This window comes from Nannospalax galili, unplaced genomic scaffold (assembly GCF_000622305.1).
Source record: "Nannospalax galili isolate Female #2095 unplaced genomic scaffold, S.galili_v1.0 scaffold325, whole genome shotgun sequence".
NCBI classification, from domain to species: Eukaryota; Metazoa; Chordata; class Mammalia; order Rodentia; family Spalacidae; genus Nannospalax; species Nannospalax galili.
In genome coordinates this window covers 2,538,844-2,557,925 of record NW_008355159.1, presented here as the reverse complement: position 1 = coordinate 2,557,925, position 19,082 = coordinate 2,538,844, and the positions used below count along the sequence as shown (strand labels likewise).

The 19,082-nt window shown below is 40.1% G+C and overlaps 1 protein-coding gene across 1 annotated transcript in view; it reads left to right on the top strand.

Moving 5' to 3' along the window:
* Nucleotides 1–19,082, top strand: part of Grpr (gastrin releasing peptide receptor) — a 36,373-nt gene that overhangs the window by 852 nt on the left and 16,439 nt on the right. The window lies entirely within an intron of this gene.

Genomic DNA, 19,082 nt, shown 5'->3' with positions numbered 1-19,082 from the left:
GGTTGGGGGGTGGGGGGGTGTTGTAAACAAACAGGCAGAGTCCTTTGCACAAAAGGGGGAGTATTACTCAAACTCATGTCCCCTTCTAGGCATGGCTTTGTTCTGGGAATTACTTCTAGAGTTTGCAATATTGGTTTAAGAAAAGGCTGGGGTGCATTTTTCTGAAGAGAGACCATTGCCTCCTCCTGTCTTCTCCCTCCTTGTAAAATTAATTGACCAGTGAAAGTGACAATCACACCCCATAGTTTCCACCTCAGGCAAATGTTTCTTAGGAGCAATTCAAAACCTTTCAGAAAGCAGAAAAGTCCCACTGCACTTCTCTAACATCTTCTTTCAGAAAGAACCAAGAGGAGAAAATATGCTTCATTTCTCTGAACTTTGTTTTCCTTAGTTAAACTTTTCTTACAACTGATTTTTGTATGTGGATCTCTGTGACTGAAAAATTGTGTGTTGATTTTTCCAAGCCTCTATTCAATGAACTTAAGCATGATTGCCCCTTACCACCACCCGCGTCTAAGCAAGTGTCATTCAAGGTTGACTCCTAATTTTAATAGCTTTATTAATGTTCTTCTGTATGCAATGTCTTTGGAGCTTTGTGGAGGAAGGGGAGTCCAGTGCAGGGCTTTATTCTGATAAATATACATATTTGTGAACTGCACTGTTGCTATTAGTATATTACATATAATTTTATAGTTATACAGTCTTAAAGATATATTCTCCTCTTATGCATTTATCAAATATCTACCTTTAAAAGCAACGTTTGTTGAATTAACTAGTCAAGAACTATCTGGAGAGCGTTCACACAAGTTGATGAACATATAATATATTCTGTAAATTGAACACAGAAATGATTAGAGTATCAGACACAACATATACTAAATGACTGTGTTAAGAAAACTGAACCAATAGAACAGAGATTATAAATTTGTTATCTTATACCAAGTCTATGTTGTATGTTAAAGATATATAGGATCAGAGCGTTTACTAGAAAAGGCATAGAGCAGGTCTTAAAAGTTTAGGCTCTGAAGAAAATGGCCTGCATTTTAATACATGTGGTGCTGGATTCTCTTTTTATAAAGGAACAAATAGTCCTCAGGTGAGCTGGCCTTGTTAAGTAATGGACAAATAAAGATAGTGTTATCAGTATTTGTAGCCATGTGTTTATCCTGGGCTGCCTGAAGTACACTGTTCAACACACATGACATTTTCAAAGACTGAAAAGTAATGGTCCAGAAATAAGCATATTGCGTTGACTAGACAGGGTTTCTCCATTCCCTCCACTCACCCTCGGCTTCCTTGTGTCCTGCACATTTTTCCCCCAGGTACTAATGACCGCAGACAGTTTCTGTGTTTTTTCAAGGCCTGCAAACTTTGGGGCTGTCTGACACTCCATGACTGGTTCCCACTGACTGAGGGCATGTCAGGCTGAGGGTAATTTTCTTGATGGGAAGAAGAGATTTGGGTTTCCGGGCTGGTGAATGCAGCAGTACAGATGGTGTTTACTGTCTCCTTGGGGAGGCGAACTGACTAGAAAGTGAGGGCATGGAATGGAAAGATGCAGCTGCAGGGACCTCTTCCCAGAGTTTCAAAGCAGGCTGAGCTCACCATCAGCAGCCAGGGAAAAAGCTTTTTGCAAAGCTGAGCTGCACCCCACCGCAGCTGCAGTGTTGTTCTAAGTTTATGATTACCATGTATCCTTCCTAAGCTCAGAAATCACTAATGAGCTCCCTTCAGGTAACTTTGTGCCTTTGGCTGTGACTTACAAAAGCTCGAGAGTCATCTGAATTACAGGTAGTGCCAACTGACTTCATCAAGAATAAGTATCGAGCCACTTAAATAATGTAAGATTGTATTTTTGCATGTATCTTATGTTTGAAAGCTATGAGATTCTTATAATAGCCTTATGAACTTGGCAGCACAGATATGTATTCTGTACTTTTTCTTCTCAAGGTGTCATATGCACAGTAAATGGGATAAGTTAACAGCTCAATATATTTTTACATAGTGTCTATAGAACCACCACCCAATTGGATTCTAAAAGAGTTCCAACATTTATGCCTTTTTCCAGTTAATATCCATACAGAGATCCCATGGCTACTGTGATTTTGATCACCATATATTAGTTATGGCAATTCTTTAATATACAAGTAGAATCATATAATGATATTCCTTTGTATGTCTTTTTATGCTTATCATTATTTATGTGTTGTTCATTCATGTTGGTGCATTTAGCAGTGCATTTTTCAATTGCTGCAGGGTTCCCCTGTAGGAATAGACTGCAGCTTACCCTTTCCAATATTAATGGGCACTGACATGTTTCTGATTTGGGACTGAGAACCTTTTCTGGGTATTCTTATTTATGTGTTTTGGTTGACGTAAGAGTTTATTTCTTTTGGGTGTATGTCTGAGTCTGAAATGCTGGGGTATAGCCACACATATTTGGTAAATACTGCCAGTTTTTGCGAAGTGATTGTCTAAATTTGATAGGTTGGTAAAGAGTGAATTAGACTGGATGATCATCAGAATCAATGGGGATCTGAAACCCTACAGATGCATAAGCTCTATCTTTAAAGCTACTGAAGCAGGGTTTCTGACATTTGAGTGAGATCCATAGCGATAATCATCCATGCCTGCCTTCTGTAGGTCGGCCAGCAATCCTAGCTCATTTTGGGTGCCCCTCTGCCATCTTTTCTAGTCTCGGGTGAGGCTGCATCTTTATCAGTAAGAAAACAGCATTTTTCTAGGAAACTTCACACCACTGTCACTGTGTCAAAGGGAGATCTCAAGGTAGTCTCAGCAAACGAGATTCTGGGATTATGGTAGCTAGCTAATTTCAGGTTTACAGTCAAGCCCCTTCAATTTTTGTCCTTGTCTTCCCTCTCCTTCCACTGTCTCCGCCCTCACACACACAGTGATGTCCTCATGCATGGAGTTACACTGTCCCATTTTTGTACTAATCACTCTCCAAACTGTTTCCTCCTTTCTTAAGTATAAAATTCTACTCCCTATCCCATGGGGTATATGGACTTGGCTGGGCATCAACAGACCTGCACTTTAGACATTTTTCTGCCACTACTATCCATATAAGAGAGTTGGACCAAGTCATTTAATTAACTCTCTGTCTTTAGTTCAATCATCTATAAAATGATAGAGTTGAGCTAGACTACTTTAGTGTGTGTGTGTTTGTGTGTGTGTGTGTGTGTGTGTGTGTGTGTGTTCATAGAGAGAGATGCTCATGCATGTGAATGCATGTGCATGAAGAGACCAGAAGTTAACCTTGGGTTTTGTTCTTCGGGAGCCATTTTGTTTTGAGACAAGGTCTCTCATTAGCCTGGAACTCACCAAGTACACTATTCAGGCTGACCAATGAGTCCCGGGGCACAACCTGTTTCTCCACTTTCCCAGAGCCGAAAAGCTCCATAAAGTCTATATTTTCCGTAACATACAGGTCCACTATATTTATAAGAGTTGACTAACTGCAGTTTGATTGATGTTTGAGCAGTGACCAAATAATAAAATCAAGCAGTTAGCAGTAAAAGTCACCTTCCAGTTCAAACACTTGTTTGACACAGAAACCAAAAACAAGTGATGGGATTTAGCCCTCAGGACAAAATCGGAGAAGAGTGAAACTAAAACCCTACTCTCCTCATTGCAAGTCATAATTCCTTTAGCAAAAGCAGAAAATTTTCTTTAGAAAACATCAAAATACAGTCTGATTCTATTTGTCATCTCTAGATAGTGGGAGCTACAGACTCAAAACCTAGCTGTTCTAAAAAACGATGCTGACTGACCCAAGGCAGATCTCCTTGGAAGGGGTCCCTCCCCGGCAATTTCAAAGTTTCCAAAGAGATTGACCTCTTTCTCACAAAAGAAGACTCAGTTTAGTTGCTTATAAAGCATCTCCACAAAGTCTCAGAGCAGGTTGCGTCTTCCAGTTCTTAAATTCTCTAGAGTTTGGTTTTTCTGAGGGATGGGCTGCCTTTCTGGGAAGCAGTGCAACATGCATCTCACCACAGCAGTGGAGAACCACTGCAGCTGCCAGCAGGTTCTGGGAATGACCAGAGGCCAGGTGCTGTAGAAGTGGTTGTTTCCCAGCCAGGCTCTCTCACCTGGAGTGCTGTAGAAGGACAGCAAAGAACCTTGATCTTGTCTCGCACATGTTGTCTTTTCAAGTGTCAGGCTTTTATGCGATTAATTATCATTTCTGGCAACTTAATATGCATAAAGGCAAAAAGAAAGCACAAACTTGATCAGGAAACATGCAGCATTGCATGAAAGGGCTCCCTGGTGAGGTTTTTTGAACTGTGCCTGTCAATAACATCCTTTAAAAATAGACTAAATTTGCATTCTTGCACTTATAAATGTTCCTGGTGTGTGGGGTTGCATAAATTCTCTCTTAATTAAAATACATGCTTTCAGAATAAAGTACAAGTTTTCCTCTTTTATTCGCCTCTGAGTAGAAAAAAAAAGGGACTTTGAAGAGGTTCATTTTACACATTAGTCACCTTCAAGACACCTTCCTTGGCCACTCAATCTTAACAGAATGACTAACACTACTATATCAATCAGTTTCTTTTAGGGGGATTATTGAGGTGTAATTTACATACAGTAAGTTCTTAGGGGGACACTTCTGTGAATCTTGACAATCCCGCCACATCACCATCAGCAACTCAGCCAAAGAACAGTTCTCTCACCTCCCAAAATTCCTTCATGTACCTTTGTAGTATATCCCCTCCCTGTACCTCAGCCCCTGGGAACCTTGATCTCGCCCAGGCTGTCCCGTGAATGATGTTCACACAGCCTGTAGCTGATCGAATCTGGCTCCTTTTAACTCATACTATTGCAGGTATAAGTAATCCACTTCTTTTTTGCTGCATAATGTCCTGTTGCATGGATAGGCCATGGTTTATCTATTCTCCAGTTCATGATCATTAGGATTATTTTCCGTTAGGGATGATGATGTATAGATCTGGCATAGCATTCACTTGCAGTTTTCATATGGGTATATGTCTTCTGTTCCCATGGATACACATAATCCAGAATTATTTTCTTGAGAATTATGCTGTTCATTTGTTTGTTTTCTGTCTTCCATGTTCTATTCACATATGCTCAAAAATGAGTCTAGGGAACTGGCAAATGGCTCAGTTGATAAAATGCTTGCCATACAAGAATGAGGACCTGAGTTTGATCCCCAGCACACACCTATAATCCCAGCACTGGAGAGGCAGAGATAGGAAGAGCCCAGGGGCTTGTTGGTCAGCCAGTCTGAGTTGTTAAGTTCCAGGTTCACTGAGAGACCCTGTGTCAAAAACCAAGGTGAAGAGCAATTGTCATCAACCTCTGGCAAATGTGTATACAAATCACAAACACATACACACATAAAGTGGACTCTATGTCATTCATTAATATATTCTCTGACACTAAAATAGTTCCTGCCCTGTAATGAGTGATCAATAAATCCTTACTGAATAAATTAACTGATAGATGCATGGAAGAAAGCATAAAGGGATGAATGAATTATGATATATCCTATTGGATGAACTTGGAGTACTTGATTGTGGTCTGCAAATCATTTTCATTCCCTCTGATGATGCTCACAGCACCTGTAGTAGAACGACAGTTCCAACTGTAGATGACAGAGTTCATCTAAATTTTATGCAAACAGAGGGGTACTTTTTGAGAAAAACCAAATAAAATTATGAATAAAAACTGCATAAAGAAATAAGTACTTGAAATCACTTAGAACTTACACATTGTATTTAGAAAGTCCAGTGAATTACAAATCTAAATAAACTGATAACTTCCATATTATCACAGAATCCAGAAAAGTGCCAGAATTTCTACTGGATGCTACTTGATGTTCCTCTGTTATGCTTGTTTTCTTAAATCTTTTGGCTCCATCTTTATTTGTCTCCTCTTAAAATGACCACCGTTTAGAAATTTTCTTTCTGTTTCCTTTCCTTTCACTTTTCATGGCTAGAGACTCAAATCAAGGCTTGTGCATACTAGGCATGCACTCTCCCACTGAGCTGTACTCCCAGCCCCGATAACAGTCATTTCTATAAGAAATTAGAAAGCTAAGGTAGGAGTCTATCATGGTTGATTAAAACCAGGTTTTTATTAATTAGAGGTTAGAAAAGTTCCCATTCGACTTCGTACCTCAATATGGATCATGTCCTATATAAATAGAATTGATCAAGTCTTAGAAAACTATCACCATAATCTTTTTTCCCTTGCTACAACAGAATACCATACAGACTGAGTAAATTATAAACAATGGAAGTTTGTTTAGCTCATGGCTCTGAAGGCTGCGAAGTCCAAGAAGTGGCAGCCTGCAGTACTGCAATACGGCATAAAGGAATGAAAATGTGTGAGACTTCAGGAAAAGGGGACTGGACTCATTTTCATAATAGTTTACTGAGAGAAGGAACAACAAGAGAGGGCAGTGGGAGAAAGAAATAAAATATGCTTTCTCTCATATGCAAAATCTTTACACACACACACACACACACACACACACACACACACACACTCGTGACATGAAAACAGAAGGGAGGGCAATTTGGGAGGAGGAAAAGAAACAATGGAAGGAGGGATGGGAGAGATGGCAGAGGAGTGAATATAAGCAAATTACAAAGATCTATACATATGAAACCGTCACAGTAAAGAGAAATTCAATAAATGGGGCTGGAGAGATGGCTCAGTGGTTAAGAGCACTGTCTGCTCTTGCAGAGGACCCGAATTCGATTCCCAGAACCCACATGGCGGCTAACAATCATCCTAACTCCAGTTCCAGGGGATCCGATGCCCTCTTCTGAGGGGTTGAGCATTGCACAACCCATGTGCACTTACATACATGGAGGCAGTACACTCATACACATAAAACAAATAAAAAATAATAAAATATGAAAAATAAATAATTTCAATAAATGAAAAAAGTGACCATTCACTTTGGATATAGTTAATTTGCTCCTGCAGTAATGGCATTAATCTACTCCTAAGGGCAGAGACCTCAGAACACTGTACTACATTTCATTACGAATCAGCCGGGGGTGGGGCAGTGTGGTAGGACATTCAAACCATGGCAACCACTACCAAGCTTTTGTTTTAAGATTTTGTTGTTGTTGTTGTTCACTATATGGGCTGTTATGATTCACAGCAGTTCCATTTTTTGTGTGCCTTGAATAATGTTAAATACTATTTTGATCAGTAGTGTACCTATTAACTTATTTGCCATGGATATCTTCACACTATGAGTTTTGACTCTCTTCACCAATATTGGTACTTTGTGGTTATGCATTAACACATGTGAAGTGATAGAATACATTCGCTATTTGTAATTTGACTACATATATCTTTGAGTTGGGGATTGAGACAGGGTCTCACTATGTAGCCCCAACTGGCTTGGAACTTGCCATGTAGACCAGACTGGCCTCAATCTCATAATTCACCTGCCTCTGCCTACAGAGTGCAGGGATTAAAGGCTTGTGCCACCACACCCAGCTCTACTTATGTATTTAAGTTAAGTATACCACCTTCTTAATTGACTTTTTTTTATCTCACCTGTTTCATTATTTCTCCCTTCGTACCTTCTTTAAAATTAATTTAATATTTTAATTATTCTATTTATCCCCTCCATGAGTTTGTTAATTATAGAAGTTCCTCTCAATATTCTTTTAGGTACGTTCCTAGAGTTTACAATATGTGTCCTTGTCTTATCAGAATCTATAATAAATTAGAACTTCCTATACAATACAAGGCTATTAGGACACTTCGAATTCATTTAAAATTCTTCCTTGCCTTTTTGTTGTTGTTGGTTTGTTTGTTCTACATTTTCTTTATTTGCATGTATGTGTATGTATGTGGGTACATGAGTTCCATGGTGTGGAAGTCAGAGGAAAACTTGTAGGAGTAGGTTCTTTCCTTTCACCTTTACATGGGTTCCAGGAATGGAACTCAGGTCTCCATTCTTGGCTACAAGTGCCTTTTCCCACTGAGCCATTTCGCCAGCCGTGTTTGTCCTATATTTTTAAAACCCACACATCATTTCTGTTGTTTATATCTACTTAACATTTACTCACATAGTGATTTGTAGATTCAAATTTAGCTTTAGCTTTATCCACTTACTTGTATTTTCTGTTATTCCCTATTTCTTCCTGCATCTCTGCGACTTTGCCTGACATCACTTGACTTCTGCCCAAAGAACTTTTTTTGGTGTCTCATTTAGTACTCAGTTTGATAGTGATGTTCTCTCAGTTTATGTTTGAAACCGTCTTTATTTCATGTTTATTTTTGGAGGCTATCTTCACCTGTCATAGAATTCTTGGATGATAGTTTCTACCTTTCAGCACTTTGCAATTGCTGTTCAGTGTCCTCTGATTTCTTCTGTGAAGTCACATGCCATCTTATTGTTGTTGCTTTAACAACATTGTGGACTTTTAAAAAAACAGATTTAATATTTTCCCTTTATCTTTAGCTTTTCAATAATATCACTGTGATGTGTACAGTTGTAGTTTTCATTGTTGTTGTTGTTGTTTTCATGACTGGAGTTTGTAGTGTTTCTTAAATCTACAGCCTGAAAATTTTAGTCAGGGAAATTTAGCTGGGAAAGTTCTTAATCATTACAACTTCAGATACTGCTTCTGTTCCATTCGCTCTTCCTCATCTTTCTTTATGCAATTTACATATGAATACAATAACTATAGGCCAACTTTACATTTTTAAAGTCCACCTCATGGGCTGTTTTTCCTTTTATTAAAACAAACTATTTTATAACACACCTATTACTGGAAACAACTTCACATATTTAATTATTTATTTTGGGGTGCTTGGAGATAAAATCAATTTTATTTATTTCTTTTTTATGTGTATGAGTATTTTGCCTGCATGTATGTAAGTGCACCACATGCGAGCAATGACAGTAAAGGCCAGAAGAGGGCATCAGATTCCCTGAAACTGAACTTATGGATGATTGTTGACTATCGTGTGGGTGCTGGAAACTGAAACTTGGTCCTCTGTAAGAGCATCCAGTGCTCTTAAACACTGAGCCATCTCTCCAGCTCCAGATAAAGTATTTTAAACACACTTGAATTTCACCATTTTGTCATGTCTCATAAGTATTTGTCTCTTTCTGGATTGCCCATCCTTTTTCTGTACTGTGCTACAGTCTGGCCATTTTTAGTTCCTGAATTCTGCCTTCAGCTGTAGCTAAGCAGCTCCTGAAGCTTCCCATTCATTCTTATACTTTGTTATTGTACATTACAATTCTATAATTTGTATTTGGTCCCATGTTATAAGTAAATACTCAAATTAGTCACAGTATTTTTAAAATATTTTATTGAGTTTTTGTGAATTTCATATAATAGATCTTTAGACCCCTTTCCCCATCCATGTCCCTTATACACCCCCCCCAGATTTCATGTGTTCTGTCATATAGCAAGGAACACAGTACCAGACAGAAGACACCTCCCTTCCAGTTGTTGGTCAGGGTAGTCCAAGAGACTACCCCAAAATAACACAGACTGTTGTCATAGCCCTTGATTACCTCGCAGAACTTGAAGGTAAGAGAGACCCTATTGCTGAAGACAGGACATACCTTGGACACAGGACTTGGAGAAATGGAACTGAAGCTAACCTGGAAGCCTTTTCCCTGACAGTTCTAGAGGATACTAGGCAAGGTGCTAAGGGAGATAATCAATCAATGGTTCAACCCAGCTCCAAAGACTAACAACCACAGCACCTGTCACAGCAAACAATCTGTATTGATGGAATAGTGGCACTTTCATCTAGGGGGTAATCAACAGCTATCTAATGGGACTTAAAGCCCTCCCAGTGGGAGGGAACTCATGAGTGGCACTGTAAATATAGTCAAATACACATGGCTGGAGATATCATCGATCCTAGAGAAAACCCTGTCTCTATCATATAGCTCAACAAATGAAATTTCTTACTGCATGCTACATACGCATTCTTATATTTATAGACATGTATACCATACACCACTCATCAAAGAAGCTTATTTTTGTAACAAATGGAGGCTATTTCAGAGTTCCACAACTGGTCACAGACAGAGAATATATGTCTGAGAGATGCCCAGCCCTAAGTAACACATCTACAGTGGAGCCTCTACACCTGAGGCTCACGGAACATAGCAGAACAGGGGGTATAGAGAACATTAATACATCCCTGAACTCTCACAAGTGAAGCTTACTCATGCAACAAAGTGCAATGCACACAGAAAGCCACAACTGGCTATGTTTTAGAGAACAAGAGACTGCAGAATGCATGTCCCTGGATAGGACTCCCATATTAAACCTCACTCACAATATATTTTTAAAATCTGTCTCTGGCAAACTCTAACCTGGGGGAACCTCAATAATTCTGTTTCTATTATATATTTTCCCTTGCTTTATGGCCATTTTTTCTCCTGGTATGCCAAGCAATTTTTGTTTGAATGCCTGAGCCTGTATATGAAGAACTATAGATGAGTTGAGGCTCTGGATGATATCACCCTGCAGAAAGATTACCCTTTGCTCTTGTAAGCAGCTAGTGGGTACGCTTGTATCTGATTCTATTGGGGTTTGAATCAATTGAAAGCTGGTCATTGTGAGAGTTAATCTGTGTTACTCAGTTCTTCATCAATATAACAGAATATGCAAGATGAACAATTGAAAGGAGGAACAATTTCTTTTGGCTCATGATTTCCGGAGGTTGCAGTCCCTAGTTGCTTGGCTCCATTACTGTGAGTCTGCCAGATAAGACAACAAATCATGGTGGGAGGAGGTGGAGGGGTGAAGTCTCATACCTTATGGTAGCCAGAAAGTACAAAGGCAGATAGATTAAGGGTACAGTGATAAGATATGGCATTGTCATTGGCACAGTTCATGCTCAAGAACCATATGATTGAATTACCAGAAAATGGCAAAAAAACCCTCATAATATTAAGAGCAAGTTTACAAATTTTTTGTTGCATTGCATTTGCTGCAGCCTTTGGGTGCATAAAGCCAGGCCTACAGACCACAAGCTGGTCATGCCTTCTAGTGAGGGCACACCCCCAGTGACTTACTTCCTCTAACCAGGTCCCACCTTCCAAGCTTCCTGCCACTTCCCAATATTGCCATCAATGTGGACTGAACCATCAGTTCAGTAGTCCACTGATGAATGCAGTGCCTTTATGACCAATCACTTCCCACAAAGACCACCTGTGCACATTGCTACACTTGGGATCAAGCCTTCAACACATGAGCCTTTTGGGGGACACTTCATATACAAACCTGTCCACTTCCAGTTTTTCACTACTGCTGAGGTTTGCCCCTTTGGGCATTTCAACTTAAACTCCAGGGTGTTAACATGAAATCCCCTTTTCAGTGCGTCCTGCACTCCACTTACTACCCCTCTTCATCCTAAAGCTATTTGAAATGTCTAAAGGCCTTAAGTGGAAAGTGATGCTGAATAACAGCTTCCTCTCTACACTTTATTCCTCTCCAGGATTCAGACATCTCACACTGTTATCACCTTGGTATTTCTCTGATGTTTTTCAAAGAAATTTTTCTAACATTTCATTTCTGAAGACTTGGTCAGCCACAAGCTAGTTTGCCATTATCAGGAGTGGAAAATCCCATACCATCTCTCTCAAAGACCTGATCTGCTGCCCTCAAAGTGACACACATCCCAATTCTGCTAAAGAGGAGTTTCCAGCTACCTATTCAGGCCCTGGGAGGTCAGCATTTAGAGCCTCAAACTATCTCAGCAATTTAGCGTCAGAGAAGTGAGTTCTGGCTCACTTCAAAGTGAGCAAGTCACAAATCTCAGCAGAGGTCTGCAGCAGGAGATAATGCCGAGCATGCAGGTGCATCAAAGCCCCTGGGGTCTTCAAACTAGGCCAGGACTTTCAGTCCAATGAGCAGGAGCTGGAGATGACATTTAGTTACACAAAGATTTGGTAACAGCTGAAATTTCATGGCAAGGAAAGAGCCAAAATGTTCCTAAGATACGTTTCTTTAAATTTCATTTTACTTTTTTTCCTGAGCTTTGGGTCTAGAGTTGTATTGTAGATGTTCCAAATGGTGCTGTGCATTCCACAGTCACTTATTCTCTGCATTTTGACCATTTTGAGTTAGGTTTTTAAACTAATTAAATAGCCACATGTCCTCTCTTATTTGTGGATCCAATGCCTGAATCTTTAGGTTTGAATGTATAAACTGGAATAACCATAGATGCAGGCAAGTAGAAAGAGGCCATTGGAGGAGGGGGAGGAGATCTTAAGAGGAGAATGGCAGGGCACAGGTGCTATGAAGGGACAAAGGGGGAAAACTGGGGAGGGCATAACTGGAGAGGGGGTAGAGAGGGTAATACAGAAGGAAAGGAGAGGGAGGAAAGATAAATAACACTAAGCATGGTTGGAAGAGCTACCTATTATTTTTTAAGCTTACACACACATATACAGCATATACATACATACATACATACATACATACGTACGTACGTACATACATACATACGCACATGTATAAGCTGTAGGATATATATTTCCTACAGAGTGGGATGAAGTTTCCCCCCAGGAACCATAGACTAGCTAAGAAAAACCCCAATACCAGGCAAAGGCTGCCTACATTGGAGTTGTTGGTCAGGTGGGTCCAAGAGATGCCCCCAAAACAGTATACGCTATTGTCACTGCTTTTGGTTGCCTGCCAGAACATAGAGGACCCTATTGCTGAAGACACCACACACCTTCGTTACAGGACTTGGAGAACTGAGCTGGAACTGACCTGGAAGTCTCCTCCTTGAGGGCTAGCTCTCACAGAGTCAGAAGGTGCTATACAAGCTGCCAAGGCAGAAAAGTTATCAGCACTCCTACCCAGCCGTAAAGCCTGTGAACCATAACAACAACAACAGGACTGGCAAGCACCTCCAATGATGCAATAGTGACACTTGTATCTTGACAGTAATCAACAGTGGTCTAATTGGACCTAAAAGCTGCTCATTTTGAGGGAATTCATGCATGTTATTGTAAACATAGCCAAGAACCCAGGGGCAAAAGCCTTAGAGCAGAGCAGAGCAGAGCCTACTACTACCATATTACTAAAGTACTCTATTTTCTAATTGCCTTCTAAAGACTCATCCTTATACCCATTAGATGAGCACAACTCTCAAGTCCTAGGAAGCTTCTTTTTGCAGCATATAGAGGCTACTGTAGAGATCCACAACTGCTCAAAATGCAGAAATTTAAGTGATCATGGGGTGCCCAGTCCTAAATGGGACATCTATAACACAGCCTCTATACCTAAGGCTCAAGGAACATCCCAGAATAGGGGACAGAGCGATAACATAAGAGCCTGAAAAATAGGATGAAGATGACTATTGTGTGCAAACTTCTGCTGGACAGGACAGGGATGTAGCTCACATGAACTCTCAACAATATGGTTATCTACAGAGGACCTGCAAAGGCCACATCAGTCAACTCACCAACATGGGTGGAGGAAATTTTTACAAGGCCCCACCCTTAGATGAAGAACTACAGACTCTTTATCTGGCCGCATATTTGGGGTGATATAAGACCAGGAGCTGCCAGACTTGGAGATGCCATGTTACCGTAGCCTAGAAGGCTGCTCAGTGTTGCCGTGGGCATGATGAGGCTGGCACTGTCATAAATGGCTAACGGCATTGCACACTGGTCCAGTCCTTCTGCATCATGAAGCCATTGAGCAGGAAGGCTGACTGGTGCCCTGGAAATTCAGAAGTTGCTGCTGTGTTGGCTGCTCCTGGCTGACAGGCATGGGCAATAGGGCCCGTGATGGGGACTGCTGGAGCAACTGCTGGAGCTGGAGCAACTGCTGCTGCTGAAATTTCTCTTACTGGAGCTGCTGCTCTTGCTGCTGTTGCTGGTGGTTGAACATAATAGCGCTCAGCAATCCTGTTGCCTCATGAAGGCCAGGGGCTCAAAAGCCACTTGCAGACCTGGTAGCTTGGGCTTGTGAGTTCAGGACCTCTCCAAGACTTGACTGTGGCCTGAACCTGATTTTCTTCAGACTGTCTCCTTTCTTTACTGGCAGTACTTTCTTTGGGCATATCTTCTGATGTTCTATCAACTACATGGTGCTCTTGGATTTGCTTTTTTCACCATATTTCTCATCCAGTGCTTTCTGCGCGTTCATGTTCATATTTTTCTCATGCCACTATTCTAACTTGTCCATCTTTCTGCTGTGCTCTATGGCCCTGACTGAGTTCTTGATCACCTCCGGTGTGCAGAAAGACATCATGAGGCTCTTTGTCTCCTGGGGGGCCCCTTGAAACAAGTTGGACCACACATGGTACTCAGGTCATAGTAGTCTGAGAAGATGGAGGAAATTTCCATAGGGTAACGCTAATTGGACTCAATGGGTTGTGTAGACAGTTGGGTGGATAGACAGACAGACAGACAGACAGACAGACAGACAGATAGGAAATAAATAAATATAGTAAAAAAGGTCATGAATTTTACGGGGGGCATTGGGGAACGTGGGATAAGTTTGGGGTATGAAAGGGATGCAAATCTAGTATACTCATGTATAAAATCCTCAGACTAAACGATTCATTGTACATGGTGATATATTACATAAGAACATTTTCATACACAAATGTATTGTATATTAAGAATACTCCCTCTGTCAGTGTAGCAAAAAAGCCTCATAGAAAAAGAAAGAAAGAGTACATGAAGTTGTCAGAAAAAAGTGATGGGGAGACATGGGAGGAGTTGGAGGGGAGGGAGTGGGCATGGATTTGATCAAAACACGTTATATGTATGTATGTAATTCTCAGTAATTTAACAATAAAAAGAATATTCCCTCCACAACTTTTTCATCCTCCCTTCCTTTGCTTTCCCCTCCCCCCATTACTCCCTGTTGCCCCCTCCAGGCGGTTTTACTTCTACTTTCATGCTACAGTGAGTGAGAGAGGAAGACACATGATTTTATATATCAATACAAAATCGAGCTGGAGAGATGGCTCAGCAGTTAAGAGCACTGGCTGTTCTTGCAGAAGACCCAAGTTCAAATCCCAGCACCCACATGGTTGCTAACAGCCATTTGTAACTACAGTTCCAGGGGATCCGACTCCTTCTTCTGGGCTCTGGGCACTGCAGGACACAGGTACACTTACATGCATGCAGGAATAACACTCACGTAAAATAAAAATAAATTTGAAAAAAGAAACAATATAAAATCTAGGAACCACATATGAAAGAAAGCATGTGATATCTCTCTTTGTAACACTGGCTTAGTTTGCTTAATAGGTGTGATGGTTAGTTTTAATTGTCTACAGAATCTAGAAACACCTGGAAGAAGGGCCTCTGAGAATGTCTGTGCAAGATTATCTTGATTATATAAATTGAAGTGGGAAGACCTTTTCACTGTAGATGACACCATTGCCTAGGCAGGGGGTCCTGGACTGTGTAAGAAAGGGAACTGAGCAGCAGAATGCATGCATTCATTGATCTCTTTTTCTAACTGTGGACTTAATGTGACCAGTTACTTCAAGCTTCTACTGCTGTTATTTTCCTGCTATGATAGACTGTAATCTGGAAATGTAAGCCTAAATAAACCATTTCTCCCTTAAACTGCTTTTGTCAGAGTATTTTATTTACAATATGAAAAGAAACTAAGACAGTATAATTACCTCTAGTTGTACCCATTTTCCTGCAAATACTGGAACCTTGTTCTTTATGACTGAAAAAATTCCATTGTGTAAATAGAGCACATTTTCTTTATCCATTCTTTCGTTGTTGGATACTCAGGTTGCTTCCATAACTTAGCTATTGTGAACAGTGGTACGATTAACACTGATGTGCTCTCTGATATGTTGACTTGGTGTCCTTTGGGTAAATACCCAGAAATGGCAGGACATATGGTAGATATATTTTTAGTTTTTATGTCTTTATTGCTTTTCCTCCTTTCCTTTTCTCCCTCCCTCTCTGCATCTGTGTCTGTCTCTATCATCTCTAGCTCTGTCCCTTTCCTCTTCTTGTATTCTACTCAGGCAAATTGGTCAGTGATAACTTCTAAAAATTATACAAAGATGAGGGGGGAATGAATATTTGGGGCATCTAAGGAAGTTCATCTTCTAGTTCAAGGACTTACTGTGATAATAATATGTCTATGTGACTCACTTATTTATGTTGTCTACATATAAATAGAACTATGAACCGTTTTTAAGCCTTTCAAGTTTTTCTTTTTCCCTTTGCTAGTTTTGTTTTGTTTTGTTGAGTTTGGCCATGTCATATCAGGGTCAGATGTTTGTTATGAGAAGTACTTTAAACACAATTTTAGAATAATAGAAAATTATCTTACAATAAAATAACAGCAGTTTTCCCCATGAAAACATGTGGAGAATGCTTTTAAAAAATAATAAATGTTGATCAGAACTATTTTTAGAAGCATCTCATTATTGTGTGATTATCTGATTAGCTATCTTCTGTTCACACATTAGATGATTCAAAACATTACAGAAGTTTTATGCTGGGCATGGTGGTGCATGCCTTTAATCCCAGCACTCGAGAGGCAGAAGCAGGCAGGACCTCTGTGAGTTCAAGGCCAGCCTGGTCTATAAACTGAGTTCCAGGCCAGCTGGGGCTGCAGGCAGGCCCTATCTCAAAAAGACCAGAAAAAAAAGATTCCTGAAAAACATTACAGAAGTTTTTGACACAATTTCTTTCCCAGATTGTCAACAAAAGTGAAATTGAAGGTTGAAATGAGAGTCTAAAGAACACATGTACCACAGAATGAATACAGTGTAGTCAATATTTTGTTTTAAGTGTTCTTTACTTGTACTTTCATGGAAGACTCATGGGCCTAAAGAACAATAGTCATGCAAAATCACCGTTGATTGGGCATCCAGAGCCATAGGCTCTTGGAGATTCTCAGCTAACTAGCTGTGGGACTTTTCTTGGCTTCTGTGTCTTCTTCTTCAAGTGAAAGAAATGATGTTTGATGACTTGTAGGTTTTCTATTCCATAGTTACATAGAAGACAGGTTTGTAATTAGGCATACATGCATTTTTCAGTATTGTAACAACAGTACATCACATATTGATCTACCATTACCCGTTCTAAGAGTTCTTCACAAAGACATATGTAAAAATCATTGCCATATTCTTTAAGGGCTTTTCCTGGATATGTCTTGCTACCCCAGTTAGATTTTAAGTCCTCAGCAGCTAAAAACTTTTACATTCATAGTGCCAAGCAGAGCCTGAAATGCCAATTTAGAACTTAAATGTGCTGATAAATTGACTAAGCATGCTGAGCAGTGACTGTTTAGTGCTGGAAGATGAATGACAGGGGTCAGTGGCCTATTGTCTTTATTATCACAAATTAATAAGGCTAATAAGCAATGCTGTATGTGATGGAAGGCAGGCTTGCTTCTATTTAAAGATGGAATAAACCAATTTGGGAATTGATAGGCCGAGAACACAGGGACATTAGCCATATTCATGCATTCACTGCACATAGGCCAGTGCTTGCAAATATTTTCTGTAAAGGGCCAGATGCTAAACATTTTAGGTTCTGCAGACCATGAGGTCTACATTGCAGCCACTAAATTCTGATTATGTAGCATGAAAACAGCCACAGACAACGTGTAAACAAATGGCATCGTTATGTGCCATTAAAACTTTATTTACAGATATCAAAATTTGAATTCCATGTAATTTTTACATATCACAAAATTATTATTCTTCTTTGGATTTTTTCCCAACTACTTAAAATGTAAAAAAAAACAAAACATTCCTAGCTCATGACTATACCCAAACAGCCAGAAGACCAGATTTGGTCAATGGATCCTAGTTCACCATCCACGATATAGAGATATATGCACACTTCTGGGTTTTCATTTAGCAAAAGAGTTTCCTATTTAAATGAAGTCGACCTAGAAGAATCCATGACCCCTTTCCAGTATTCCAGACAGCAGTACAAGAGAATATTATAAATAAAACTCCTAAATCTCAGGGGTGGGAGGATAGCTCAGTTGATAAAGTGATTGCTTTGCAAGCGTGGCCTATTTTGATCCGCAGAACACATGTAAAAAAAACTGCTCTTGGTGATGCACACTTGCAATCCCAGCTCTGGGGAGTCAAAGACAAGAGGACTCCTGGGACTCACTAGCCAGCTGGCCTTGCCTACTTGATGGGCTTCAGGTCAATGAGAGACACTATCTCAAAAAACAAAAAATAAGGTTGGAAACACTTGAAGAGAAACACTTGAAGTTTTCCTCTGGCCTCACGTACACACACATGTACACACACACACACACACACACACACACCAAGTCGTACATCTCTGTGGTACCCTGGTGTTTTGAGGTACTGCCATATCACAGACCTTATCTTTTCAGATCATTAGGAATCCCTGGCATTGTCTGTCTTGAGATGGTGAGATGACCATTCTACAGTATATGATCAGAAAACAGCAACAATAAGAGTCAAGCCAAGGTCTTTTAGCCAACTATTTCTTCCAGCATGCCCTACACCCTCTGTGATGTTTATAGTTGTTTAAATGAAGAAACAGAGAGGCTTTTGAAGTCCAAGTTGAGATGGATTTCAACTTCTGGAAGGCGGTGGGCATAAAGTCAGGTCTGCTCTCAGAGATGTAAACACTCACTGCTTCTTGACACCTCCTTTGTATGATTCACCATCATGCATGGTACTGCTTCCTCAAAGGTCTTTTCATCAAGATCATTGAACAAGTTGCCTTAAAGTTGCTCAAAAGATGGGGGGCTAGACCTGAGAAGGATAACTTCCTCAGTTACCCCCAGTGAGTGTTATAGTCTTGAAATGATTAGAGAACCAGAAGTTTTGGGACTCAGTAAGATGGTACTCAGAGAGATATTGGATGAGACAGCTTGAAAGGACTTTTGGGTTAGGAGTATGGTAGAGGAGGAATGGGTCACTTTGAGCATCTTAAATCAATTTCCTTATCTGAAACCACAACATGACAGGACAGGCAGATTGGATGAAATTTTCAAGGTTTTTATTTTCAGATATGTATTCAATAAATAATGTAAGTATAAATTGAACAAGGCATAGAAACTAGTCTTAAGAAACTCATTCTCTCATGA